At 38.2% G+C, this 12974-nt stretch overlaps 1 protein-coding gene across 2 annotated transcripts in view; it reads left to right on the top strand.

Annotated features, from left to right (window-relative positions):
• The window catches only part of CXXC5 (CXXC finger protein 5), a 113246-nt gene that overhangs the window by 34719 nt on the left and 65553 nt on the right, over window positions 1-12974 (top strand). The window lies entirely within an intron of this gene.

Here is a 12974-nt window from a genome sequence, read left to right as displayed (position 1 = left end):
TCAGCTCTATTGTCCATAGCAATGCCAGCCTCACACCACACCCATCACCATGGGCATGAGTGGTCCAGGCAAATGGCAAAGAAAGTAGCTCTGTTTTGCAGCAGTTTTTAAAATTTAATAAATACATGTTTAATGGCATGGTGTGATACTCTCCATTTTCTTTCTTTGCAACTCACTAGACACTTTCGTATTAACGTATGAAAAGGCTCTAATCTTCATGTGGCACCCCTGGTCTGATCAGATAATTAGAAGTAAACTAAATATTCTAAGTAATGCTCTAATTATATTGGAGATATAATTCTAAATATATAGGTCCAAATCTTCTCTTTGACATTTAAAATTGAATTGTTGTGTGTTAGTCCTGTCTACACGCAGTGACACTAACTTGGAGTGCAGATGAAGCAAAGTACTTGTTTTGAAGTGTCTGTGTTTTGTCTATGCAACACACACATAATAGACACACTTCCACTTTTTTCCCCAGGGAAGTCTCTAGATCAAAATGGAAAATATGGTCATTTGCCTGGTCATGTACACCAAGTAGCAGTTTCTACCAGGTGTTTAAGCAGGGACCCTTTACCTTTTCATAGGGTACTAAAGGTCAAGGTTTCCCTTGACCTTAAGTCCAGTCGTGTCCGACTCTAGGGGGCGGTGCTCATCTCCGTTTCAAAGCTGAAGAGCTGGAGTTTGTCCATAGACACTTGCGTGGTCATGTGGCTGGCATGACTACACGGAACGCTGTTACCTGCCCGCCGAAGCGGTACCTATTAATCTACTCACATTTGCAGGTTTTCGAACTGCTAGGTAGGCAGGAGCTGGGACTAGCAACGGGAGCTCACCCCATCATGCAGATTCGAACCGCCGATCTTCCGATCCGCAAGCTCAGCAACTCAGCGGTTTAACCTGCAGCGCCACCGGTACAAAGTAATAAAGTGGAGATGTATGGGGAAGTGTTGATTCCGGTGGTGTGAGCTAGTAATGTTGTTTGGAAGGCTATCTGAGGCTCTTCAGTCTTTTGCAGGCAGCGAGGCAGAAGCAGAGCTGTCTTTGTCTCCAGAAGCTAGGCTAGTGACAGCATAGTCAGGGATGCACAATTTCCTTCAGGCCACAAACTTGCTTGCCTTTGGATAACGTGCCTGAGACTGCTCTCTGAAAAACAGATAGGCAGGAGAAAGAAATGGACAGAGCTAAGAGTAAAATTACCCTAAATTAATTAAATGTGTTTCATGTGATTAGTCCCCGTATGCTTGATAATTTCTTAACATACTTTATCTCAAGTTTTCATGTGGCAGAATAGGACATGGGGGTCTCAGTTTATGCACTCTGGTTAATGTGAACCAAGTAGATGTTCTGCAGTGAGATAATATGCACATACTTGGGCTTGTTAAAAATCCAATGTTTGTCAGCACTAAGAAAAGTGTAGCACTCTGACTGACTTTGGGAATGAAGAAAACTCATCAGGGATCCATTTACATCTACCATTATGGGAGAATTCTAGAGACCTTTCTTCATTTATCCCTCCTCATGTATAGTTATCTACACAGGCTGAATAATTTAAAAGTCTATAGTTTTCCAATTGCCTTCTGTACTAACTGCTCTGGTTTTAGTGTCCCACCGTGCACTGAATGTAGCTATTCACTGGCTGATGTTCCTCGTTCAGCTCAGAAATGATCATGCTACCTATGTTCCTGTCCCATTTATGCTTTGTGTTAGTTTTCTCACATGCTTCTGTGTGCGCGCTCTCTCTGTCTGTATGTCTGTCTGTCTCTCTCTCTCTCTCAAACACACACACACAATTGCAATCTCTGTTGAGCCTAGACTTCAAATGTTTCCATCCTAAATTAAAAAGATTCACAAGGAATTATTAGCTTTGACTCCTTAGAGTCATACGTAGAGCACAACTAGCTAGATCAGGATCCAGATTTTATTACGGCTGCATTCAAGCACTAGTTGTATTTACCTGGAAGTAAATTCTTTTGAGTGCAGGTAACTGAGCAGGTAAATTCTTAGATTGTTTATTTGAAATGTCTTTCATGCTTGTCAGTCCCATTGATGATGCTCTGTGGTAGTTTTACAAAGCTCCTTATGACTTTTAAAGATGTGTGTGCCGTTTTCTGAGTTAACTAGTGCAATAGGTGCTTCTGTGCAAGATTTTATGCAGATAACTGGAAGAGTATATTTAGGGATTGTTATGGAGAAGGGATTACACAAACAGAACCAGACTTGGGATTAAAGGGATATGGTATGGAGATTTCTGTTTTAATGGTTTTGCTATATAGAGGGCTATCATTTTGCTTGTTCTTCACAACTTTCACATTTTCTTATCCTATAGGCAGCACTCTTGAACAAATTAATTCTTACAGTCTTACTAATTTGGACTTTAACTCTAATTATTGTTTTGTTTTTCTTTGACATTTGTAGCCGCTTTTTTTTTTTTTTAATTGTGTAAAATTTATATCCTGCTTTTTCAATCTTTAGAAATAATGCTGAAAAGGAGCTATGTATTTTTTCTTTTCAAATTAAAATATGGATCCATGGCCCACCATAGTGAACAGTTGATTCATGATGTGGCCAATATCACCAAAATACCTCGTAATATCCTCTTTAAAATGGACTGATACAAATAACTGATTACTTCTAAACTTGAAATGTAACAATTTTTATAACTTTAATTAGGACCTTTTGAAGTTAGTCAATTTATTTTTTTAAATAGTAACAAAGATGGGGCAGGAATTCACTGGGGTATTTTCACTAGGAAATAGCATTTGTTTCTTCCCATTTTGTCAAATCGGTAGCAAAGATCTTGGTCCCCCTCAGTGAAAAAATGAAATTATCTGTCATTGTACAAAGTAAATTGAAGTTGATAACTTTGTGGCCAAAATCAATTATGAAAGTTTGTTCAGTCATCATTTTTAAACATTTGGTTATAGCCTACTCCTTCTTGAAGTTGGTTAGTTCCTACTGAAATGACCTCACATTATGCTTCTTTCTGCAGTTTTTCTCTGGCTACTTCTCTTATATTTTTAGTCATTTATTTACTTTGATTTTATCGCTTTTGCTTTGCTTTGCTTTGCTTTGCTTTGCTTTGCTTTGCTTTGCTTTGCTTTGCTTTGCTTTGCTTTGCTTTGCTTTGCTTTGCTTTGCTTTGCTTTGCTTTGCTTTGCTTTATCAGAGGGTACATTGTGTGTTGGGAAATACAATAAAATTTTATCTTGATTGGGTAAACTTAAGGGAATGTCAATAAATTATTGGCTTCCTGAATCAAGAGCTGTTGCTCTTGCCTAGAGACAAGAGCAGCCTTTCTCAACCTTTTGATCCTGGAGGAACCCTTGAAATATTTTTCAGGGCTCAGGGAACCTCTGCACATTCTGGCTCAAATATAGGCCAGAAGTTACAGAATTATTATATTCATTTCATGTGTAGGGCTGTATATATGTATTAACTGTGCTCTTAAATTTACTCTTAAACTAAAAATAAAGAATAGAACCTACCTCTTTAATGTGAAACCTGTGCTTGTTTTTTGCTGCACAAATACTCAATTCTGGGCTGAACATGAGATAAGCATACACGGATTTCATCCTCATCTGAAATAAGATGGTTTCTGTGTTTGTTTTTGATGCTTGTTAAAGAAGAAAAAGCTTGAGAACTGCAGCAAAATGTTCAGTACCTTCCTATGAATGGCAGGATACCCTTCTTTCATAGAAATCCAGAACTTGTTCATGGGCAGATCAGTGAATCTCATCTTGAGTGTATGACTGGACTGCAGCTCACAAACTTCATCCTCTTCCTTCAAAGGCTGAGTAGGCTCTGCAGTTCTCAGAAGAAGTTCTCAGGCTGAGCAGAGGATGCAGAGAAAGGATCCCTCACCTAGTCATACATTTGTGTTGAAATGGAGGGAAAGTACTGATCGGTTTTGTTCTGCAGTACTTCCAGGTGGTTTTCAATTAGATTTGAGACTTTCTGGTATCCTTCCTCACTCTCAAGCCCAAGCAGCAGGAGAAACGTTTCAGTATTTCCTTTTGCAACATGATTTTTCCAAACATTCAGGTTTTTTTTTAAAATCCAAGAATCTTGTCACTTGAAGTCAAAGCATTTTTTCCAGTGCCTTGCAGAGATTCGTTCAGCTGGTTTATCTGTTGGAAGATGTCTGCTAAGTATGCTAGTTTCTGCAACCATTCTCCATCTTCAAAGCACTCAGCAAAATGTGGAATACTATTTTCTTGAAAATGCTCTTGCAGTTCTGCCTTCAGCTCAAACACCCTGTTGAGAACTCTTCCTCTGCTGAGCCACCGTATTTCTGTGTGTAACAGGAGGCTTATGTGTTCTTTGTCCAGGTTTTCACACACACAGTTTTTTAAACATGCTGGAGTGAACTGATCTTTGATAAAGTAAACCATTTTTGTAGCATCATCCAGAACTTTTTTCATTTCATATCCAAGAGTTTTTGACACCAACACCTCTCCGAAGAAAGCAGTATGTTGTGACAATGTCAGGATTTTCTTTTCGTACAAGAGAAACAAAACCTCTCATGGAGCCAGCCATTGATGGAACACCATCAGTACAGATGCCAACACAGTTCCTTTCCAGATAGGAAGACAAAACATTAAATACATCTTGGCCTCTGCATGTTTCATGTAGTTCTTTGCAGCAGAAAAAGTTTTCTTGAATTTCACCATTGATTACAAATCTTACAAATGCCATAAGATAACATTTTATTTATTTTATTATTTATTTATCAAATTTTTATCACTGCCCATCTCCCCCAGATGGGGGACCCTGGGCAGTTCACAATAAAAAACATTTTCACATTTATTGGTGAAATCTGTTGACTCATCAATTTGGATAGAAAAGCTGTTGATCTTCAGTTTATCACATAAAACCTCTTTAGCATCATGTGACATGTCATTAATACGCTGACTTATTGTACTGTTTGACAGGGGAACCTTTTCAATTTCTTGTAATGCATCTGGTCCTAATATTTTTCCCAGTTATTTTACATGTCGGCATGATTACTTTCTCACCCAAAGCATGACTTCCCTTTGCAGTGTAATAAGTAATAATATGCCACCCAGAGTTGCTTTTTGTGAGATGGGCGGCCATACAAATGTGAAAATTAAATTAAATTAAATTAAATTAAATTAAATTAAATTAAATTAAATTCTGCTACTAAATAACTTGCTCCTTGGGCTTTTTAAATGACTGTCATTTTATTAACAAAAACTTTACTCTGTTTGTTCTGTGATCCCAATAGCCATTTAAAATAATCAGAACTTTACTTGTCATATGACTGTGATTGTAGTTAAGTGTCTTTTTAATTTTTCTGGAGACCTTGCTGCATTTGTAAGTTGTTTGCCACAGATGAGGCACAACAGAATGGGACAGCTTGGATCACCAGTCCATGTAAAGCCCACTGATAAATACAGTTGTGTGAAAAAGAAAGTACACCCTCTTTGAGTTCTATGGTTTTTTGTATCAGGACGTAATAAAAAGCGTCAGGTCCTTAGCAGGTCTTAAAATTAGGTAAATACAACCTCAGGTGAACAACAACACATGACATATTATACCATGTCATTATTTATTTTACAAAAATAAAGCCAAAATGGAGAAGCGATTAATTTCTTGAAAAATGCACTCCTCCCTCCCCTTCCTTCAATATAACGTACACCTGTTATCAACAGTCCTCATCTGATGGCCAAAATTAAGAATGGATTCAACCAAATAAAACAGTCCTACAGCGTACTACCAGAGAGCTCAGAAAGAGTTGTAACTAGGTTTTTGTTTGGTCTCTGCAGATCACTGCGAGAGTGTGTTGCCCGAATTTGAAATAGTTTTTTAAATAAATCGTGATCTCCCAGGGAACCGCTAGTGACCTTTTGCGGAACCCTAGGGATCTACGGAACCCTGGTTGAGAAACCCTGGACTAGAGGCATGGAAGAGGCTGTTGAGGCCATCAAAGCAAACCTCTTATATAAAGAAGTGGGGAATCACCAAGAGTTTTTTTTTTTCCTGAAATAAGCATATTGGGTAGATCAATCCTGCTGCCATATTAGCTCTCCCAGTTCAGTCACTTACTGAGCTTGCTTCTTGGAAACATTGTTTGTTTGTTTATTTATTTATTAAATTTATATCACCGCCCATCTCCCCCAGTGGGGGACTCTGGGCGGTTTACAATAAATAGCACTAAAAACATAACCACATTAAAATTACATAAAAATATACATAAAAACAAATGTAAAATCCAAGTCAAGATGGAACACAATCACTAAGAGGTGCTGTGGCACCAGCCATCCCCAGGTGGAGCTATCACTTTCCCCCTCCCAAGCAAGGTGGCAGAACCAGGTCTTAAGTTTCTTCCGGAAGTCTGAGAGCGAGGAAACCTGTCTCGACTCCGGGGGCAAGATGTTCCAAAGGGTAACTACTCAGTCATCCACAGTGACCAATCTTACCTTTTTGGAGCAAACTTCCTCCCAGCAGAATCCTCATTACCAAGTCTTTTATTCTGTGATTTAAGTTTTTGAGAAAGGAGGCCAGGGCAATGTAGCCTTATGCTGTACATTTCATTCTCTGGAATGTAGCTTTCCTGCACTGCCAGTCATACACATTGTCTAGTTTTGCTAAAAACTAATGCTGTATAAAAGGAGATGGGTTTTCATTTATAGTGTCTCTGTGCTATGTGTAATATTATGCTTTCTGTGGGAGCAGGATGGGAAATTTGCTTCTTTCTCAACATCACCAAATTCTGGTCACACCTGTGCTGAATGGGTTACATCATAATTACCATAGAATAACCATAATAATGCATTAGGAAAGATCTTTATTATCTTCCTCTCTTGCTGGTGTTTTGGGAATATGGGGTTGCAGTGTGAATGTTTTCAGTTGAGTAAATGAATGCACAATGATAGTCCGGTTAGTTTGCTCATTTATATTTATGTGTGCTTAGGTTCCCTGATACTTTTCTGTAAACTGCCAGGAATTCTGAAGAGGTACTACTGAATTTAGGGGCAGTTTTTTTCCCCCCAACCATTTTTTGCTGTTCACAATTAGAGGTATTGTCAGCCCCTCTAGGTAGACCAGACCAGGAAATCAATTCCGTAGGAAGGCTAAAAACACTTTTATTGATATTGGCTGTAACAACAGAAGCTTGCATGTTTGATTGTGCTGTACCTCCCCCCCTTTCCTATATTCTGTTGAATTAGGGAGGTGTCTACCTGAGTTGTTTCTGAATGTTATCTCATTGTTCTGGAATTAAAAAGTGTTCTTAATGGTTCTTGCATACTTTTGTTTTGGTCATCTTCCTTATTCTATACAGGTTTCCGAAACTCTCCCCACGACCTGAGTTCGATCCCAGCAGAAGCTGGATTCTCGGCTCAGATTGACTCAGCCTTCCATCCTTCCAAAGTCGGTAAAATGAGTACCTAGCTTGCTGGGGAAGGTGGCAGCTGGGGAAGGCAATGGCAAACCACCCCAATATAGTTTGCCAAGAAAACGTTGCGAAAGCAGCGTCCCCCCAAAGGGTCAGACATGACTTGGTGCTTGCACGGGACATTTCACCATCCATGGATGGCAGTTTGCTTTTGGGGGAGTGTTATGCAGTAATCTAACATTTAACATTCTCATCTCAAGTTTCATGATCAAAGGATAATAAACCAGTTGTTTGGTGATTTTTCATTTTTTTCAAAAACTTCACCGAAAGGAATTGAGCACACCCACCAAATGTAGTTTACTTATAAGTCCTTTAAAACAATCTACTTTATGTCAGATAGAAAGCTGTGCAATGTAATGTCCAATAAAAAAAATTGATCCTTTTTCCCATGCTAAATTGACTTTATGGAGAAACCCAACATTAAAAATTGGGGAAAAGTTGGCGATACGAAAAAATTGGATGGAAGCAGGGATATTGACTTTAGATCAACTGATAGATGATGATGAATTTTTAACATACTCTGTGTTAAGATACATCTGGTATCATTTATCAGATGTAACTCAGTAGTAATATTTACAGTTACAACATTTATTAACAGCATTGTTTGGACCAGCAGTATTTTCAGTTTCAGAGACACATGAGATACTAGAACAACTTGTTAAATCCTTTAAGACTAAAAAACCTACTATTAGTTTTTATAGATATTTGTTATCAATAAATAATGTGATATGCAGATGCTAAGACATGAATGGAATAAAGAATTAAAGTTTCCTATGCTGCCTAGACAATGGGAGAGCATTTTAACTTCTATAGCAAGCGTGTCAATGGATCTTAAACTACAACTTACACAACAAAAAATAATATTTAGAATTGATTGGACTCCATCATGTTTGTATGGAAAAGAATTGTCTAAGACAACATGCTGTTGGAGATGTAATAAGGACATTAGGTAAAGGTAAAGGTTTCCCTTGACATTAAGTCCAGTCGTGTCCGACTCTAGGGGGTGGTGCTCATCCCCGTTTCCAAGCCGAAGGGCCGGCGTTTGTCCGTAGACAGTTCCGTGGTCATGTGGCCGGCATGACTGCACGGAACGCCATTACCCGCCTGCCGAAGCGGTACCTATTAATCTACTCACATTTGCATGTTTTCGAACTGCTAGGTTGGCAGGAGCTGGGACTAGCAACGGGAGCTCACCCCGTCACGCAGATTCGAACCGCCGACCTCCCGATCTGCAAGCTCAGCAGCTCAGCGGTTTAACCCGCAGCGCCACCGCGTCCCTTAACAAGGACAGTACTTCATTAAAAATATTTTCTTACAGTGTGCTATACTTATTAAGTTTTGGGAGAAAGTAGTGGATCATACAAATGTGACTGTGCGAGAAAAGCTGAAATTTTCAGAGGGCAATATTCTTCTGAATTACATACCTAGTACATGGAATTTGAGAACAGAACATTGTAAATGGATTCTCCGTGCCCTTACTGTGGTCAAAAGATTGATACTACAACATTGGAAATGCATGGCCCTATTTACTGAATGGATTGAATGCCTGATTACACTTGCCACCTATGAGAGGATTGCCTATAGACGTAGACTTTGTATGGATTAGGATAATGAAATATGGGACTCATTTTTACAAAATATAGTAGTTTAGGGGAAAGCGTGTTGGTTATATAATTGTATCAGAAATATATGTACACGCGCGCACACACGCATCATGTTTGCATTAGATAAATATATATATAGACTTGTAATTGTTTATTGTAATGACATATTTTATATTTTTATTTTATTTCTTTTTGTTATATTTTTCTTATTTTCAAGCACTTGGTATGTAATTTTTAAATAAAATATACAGTATATCTATTTGGGGGGGTTCCTCCTTTTCCTGTCATTATTTTAAAAAGCAATAAAAAAAAATTAAAAAGTCCTTTTAAACTATGTAGAAATATTATAATTTATGTAATGTAACTGTCATGAGCACTGATGGTGAGCAGGAGGGGGCCCCTATCCAGAGGGGGAAACGCATGCGTAGTAGAGAGAATTTGAGTTGTCATTCAAAGAGACACAGAACAGACCTGCCTTGACTTTTGGGGTTTATCTGTCTGGGTTTTCCCACACTTCTTCGGTTTGTTAGGATTTTCTGTCTACTATAGCAATAATAAAACACTAGAGACCTATTCCTCGTCTCGGTGTGGTTCCTGCCTGTCAGGACATCAACTTTATATAAATGTATTATGCATTATCGAAGATACTCTCTTAATTTAACTGAAGTAGATACATAGCATTCTTTAAACATTGTTAATGATAATTATTGATAGAATATAATAAATTTATAATGGAATTATTGAACTTGTCTCACTTGAAACAAAGTTGGAATTAGTGATCAATCTATTTGAAAAATTATTACAATTGACATCCATAATAAAATCTCAAATACTCTAAAATCTTTCTTCCTATTCCTTCTGTTGAATTAATTTATTTTCTCAGTTTTACAAAAAGGGATGATTGAGGAATGAGAGAAGAGAATCAGAAATCAAAGGTTCTTTCCACTTTTTCCAAATTTCTAATTTATGGAATTGTGACAGATATTAACATGGAGTCCAAAACTAATTCAGTTTGTACCATTGAATATTACCTTTCAATCCCTAACTATATTAATTGTATTAATTGAAATTAGTTAATATTTCAAATTTGGTATACCTTAACCTCCAACACACTTTTAATTATGTTGTCTAAATTTTTAATGATTGTGTATAAGTGAAGAGAAAATTCTTTGCCACATACAAAACCAAATCATGGGCAATTGGAATGTTTAAATTTCAGGACAAATAATGTGTAGCTATTTTACGAGGCATCTATAATGAAAGATGCTATTGTGATTTAAATTTTAAATTTGTGAAAATATTTAAAATATTCTTTAATCTGTACCAAATAACTAAGTCCATCTGGAATGATATGAAGTTCAGTTGCTTCTTGAAATCATCTTTGTGATCTTCTGTGTTGGTTAACATAGCAGGCAGCCAAAAATAATTCAGAACTTGCTACTGCATTCAGGTTGCAGTTGAATTCTATATTACGATTTTGAAGAAAAATGAATATATCATTTGCAAACAGATCTATTACATGATACTGTTTTTATATCAAGATTGAACATTCTACTACTTCCTAATACTTGGTGCTAACATATCTATAATGAGCCTGAACAAAATAATAATTTATACTGACAAATCATGCATGATACAGAAACAAAACAGCAGTTGTGAAGAGCTCAAAAAAGTGTTTACCAGGTAAGTAGGAGAAAGTAACTAAAAGTGTGAAGTTAGTAACTTCACACATATATACTGAAGAGATTTACAGTGAGACTGATAGTGCGCTGAAGAAAACTATTGAAAATAGAAAAAAAGCTGCTGTAATAATATCCTATATTCTATGATAAAAGGTGGGGCTTGATTAAAAAGTTGCCTGTAATTAATTGGACACAATCTGACCTTTAGATTAATCCATCTCAGCTTTTCTTTCATGGCTTTCTCACTTTGGCTGGGTGCCGTTTTCAATGGAAGTGAGTATCCTTATAGATACCCCACAGCATTCTATGGGCATTTGGAGATTACTTTCAATTGGAAGTGAGGCTAAAGAAGGAAGCATCAGAGCTGAGCTCTCTTGTTCTGGATTGATCGTGAAGGCATATACTTAAGTTTGATCAAGACATCATGCCATTGGGAAACAAAGTACAGAGGGGGGAAGAGTAGCAGAGCTCAGCTCCATGTTTGCTGTTTTTATCCCCACTGCCAAATGTGGAATTGTGAGAAAAATGCACTTTCTCTGCAGCTGGGAAACCATCTAGAAATAGATCATCCAGAGGTCCATGCAATGTTGTAGGAGCCTTTGCTGAAATTTCCAATTTTCTGGTTTTATGAATGCATATGCATCATTAAAAAATCTCGTTTATTTAACTCTTTTCTTAAAGTTACAGATTTTTAAAACGATAACTTTTCAGATGATTTATTTGTTTAGTCGCTTCCGACTCTTTGTGAATTCATGAACCAGCCCACGCCAGAACTTCCTGTTGGTCGTCAACACCCCCAGCTGCCCCAGGGATGAGTCCGTCACCTCTAGAATATCATCCATCCATCTTGTCCTTGGTCGGCCCCTCTTCCTTTTGCCTTCCACTCTCCCTAGCATCAGCATCTTCTCCAGGGTGTCCTGTCTTCTCATTATGTGGCCAGAGTATTTCGGTTTTGCCTTTAATATCATTCCCTCAAGTGAGCAGTCTGGCTTATTTCCTGGAGTATGGACTGGTTGGATCTTCTTGCAGTCCAAGGCATGCTCAGAATTTTCCTCCAACACCACAGTTCCAAAGCATCTATCTTCCTTCTCTCAGCCTTCCTTATGGTCCAGCTCTCGCAGCCATATGTTACTACGGGGAACACCATTGCTTTAACTATGCGGACCTTTGTTGTCAGTGTGATGTCTCTGCTCTTAACTATTTTATCAAGATTGTTCATTACTCTTCTCCCAAGGATTAAGCGTTTTCTGATTTCCTGGCTGCAGTCAGCATCTGCAGTAATCTTCGCACCTAGAAATACAAAGTCTTTTACTGCCTCTACGTTTTCTACCTCTATTTGCCAGTTATCAATCAAGCTGGTTACCATAATCTTGGTTTTTTTCACCTTCATCATAAGGCTCCTCAGTTCCTCTTCGCTTTCAGCCATCAAAGTGGTATCTTCTACATATGTGAGATTGTTAATGTTTCTTCCAGCAATCTTAACTCCAGCCTTGGATTCCTCAAGCTTAGCATGTCGCATGATGTGTTCTGCGTACAAGTTGAATAGGTAGGGTGAGAGTATACAGCCCTGCCGTACTCCTTTCCCAATCTTAAACCAGTCCGTTGTTCCGTGGTCTGTTCTTACTGTTGCTACTTGGTTGTTATACAGACTCTTCAGGAGGCATACAAGATGACTTGGTATCCCCATACCACTAAGAACTTGCCACAATTTGTTATGGTCCACACAGTCAAAGGCTTTAGAATAGTCAATAAAACAGAAATAGATGTTTTTCTGAAACTCCCTGGCTTTTTCCATTATCCAGCGGATATTGGCAATTTGGTCCCTAGTTCCTCTGCCTTTTCTAAACCCAGCTTGTACATCTGGCAATTCTCGCTCCATGAATTGCTGAAGTCTACCTTGCAGGATCTTGAGCATTACCTTATTGGCATGTGAAATGAGTGCCACTGTTCGATAGTTTGAACATTCTTTCGTGTTTCCCTTTTTTGGTATGGGGATATAAGTTGATTTTTTCCAGTCTGATGGCCATTCTTGTGTTTTCCAAATTTGCTGGCATATAGAATGCATTACCTTGACAGCATCATCTTGCAAGATTTTGAACAATTCAGCTGGGATGCTGTCATCTCCTGCTGCCTTGTTATTAGCAATGCTTCTTAAGGCCCACTCAACCTCACTCTTCAGGATGTCTGGCTCTAGCTCACTGACCACACCGTCAAAGCTATCCCCAATATTGTTATCCTTCCTATACAGGTCTTCTGTATATTCTTGCC

This window comes from Candoia aspera, chromosome 3 (assembly GCF_035149785.1).
Source record: "Candoia aspera isolate rCanAsp1 chromosome 3, rCanAsp1.hap2, whole genome shotgun sequence".
Taxonomy (NCBI): Eukaryota; Metazoa; Chordata; class Lepidosauria; order Squamata; family Boidae; genus Candoia; species Candoia aspera.
Note: the sequence above shows the minus strand (reverse complement) of the source record. Positions and strands in the feature narration are given on the sequence as shown.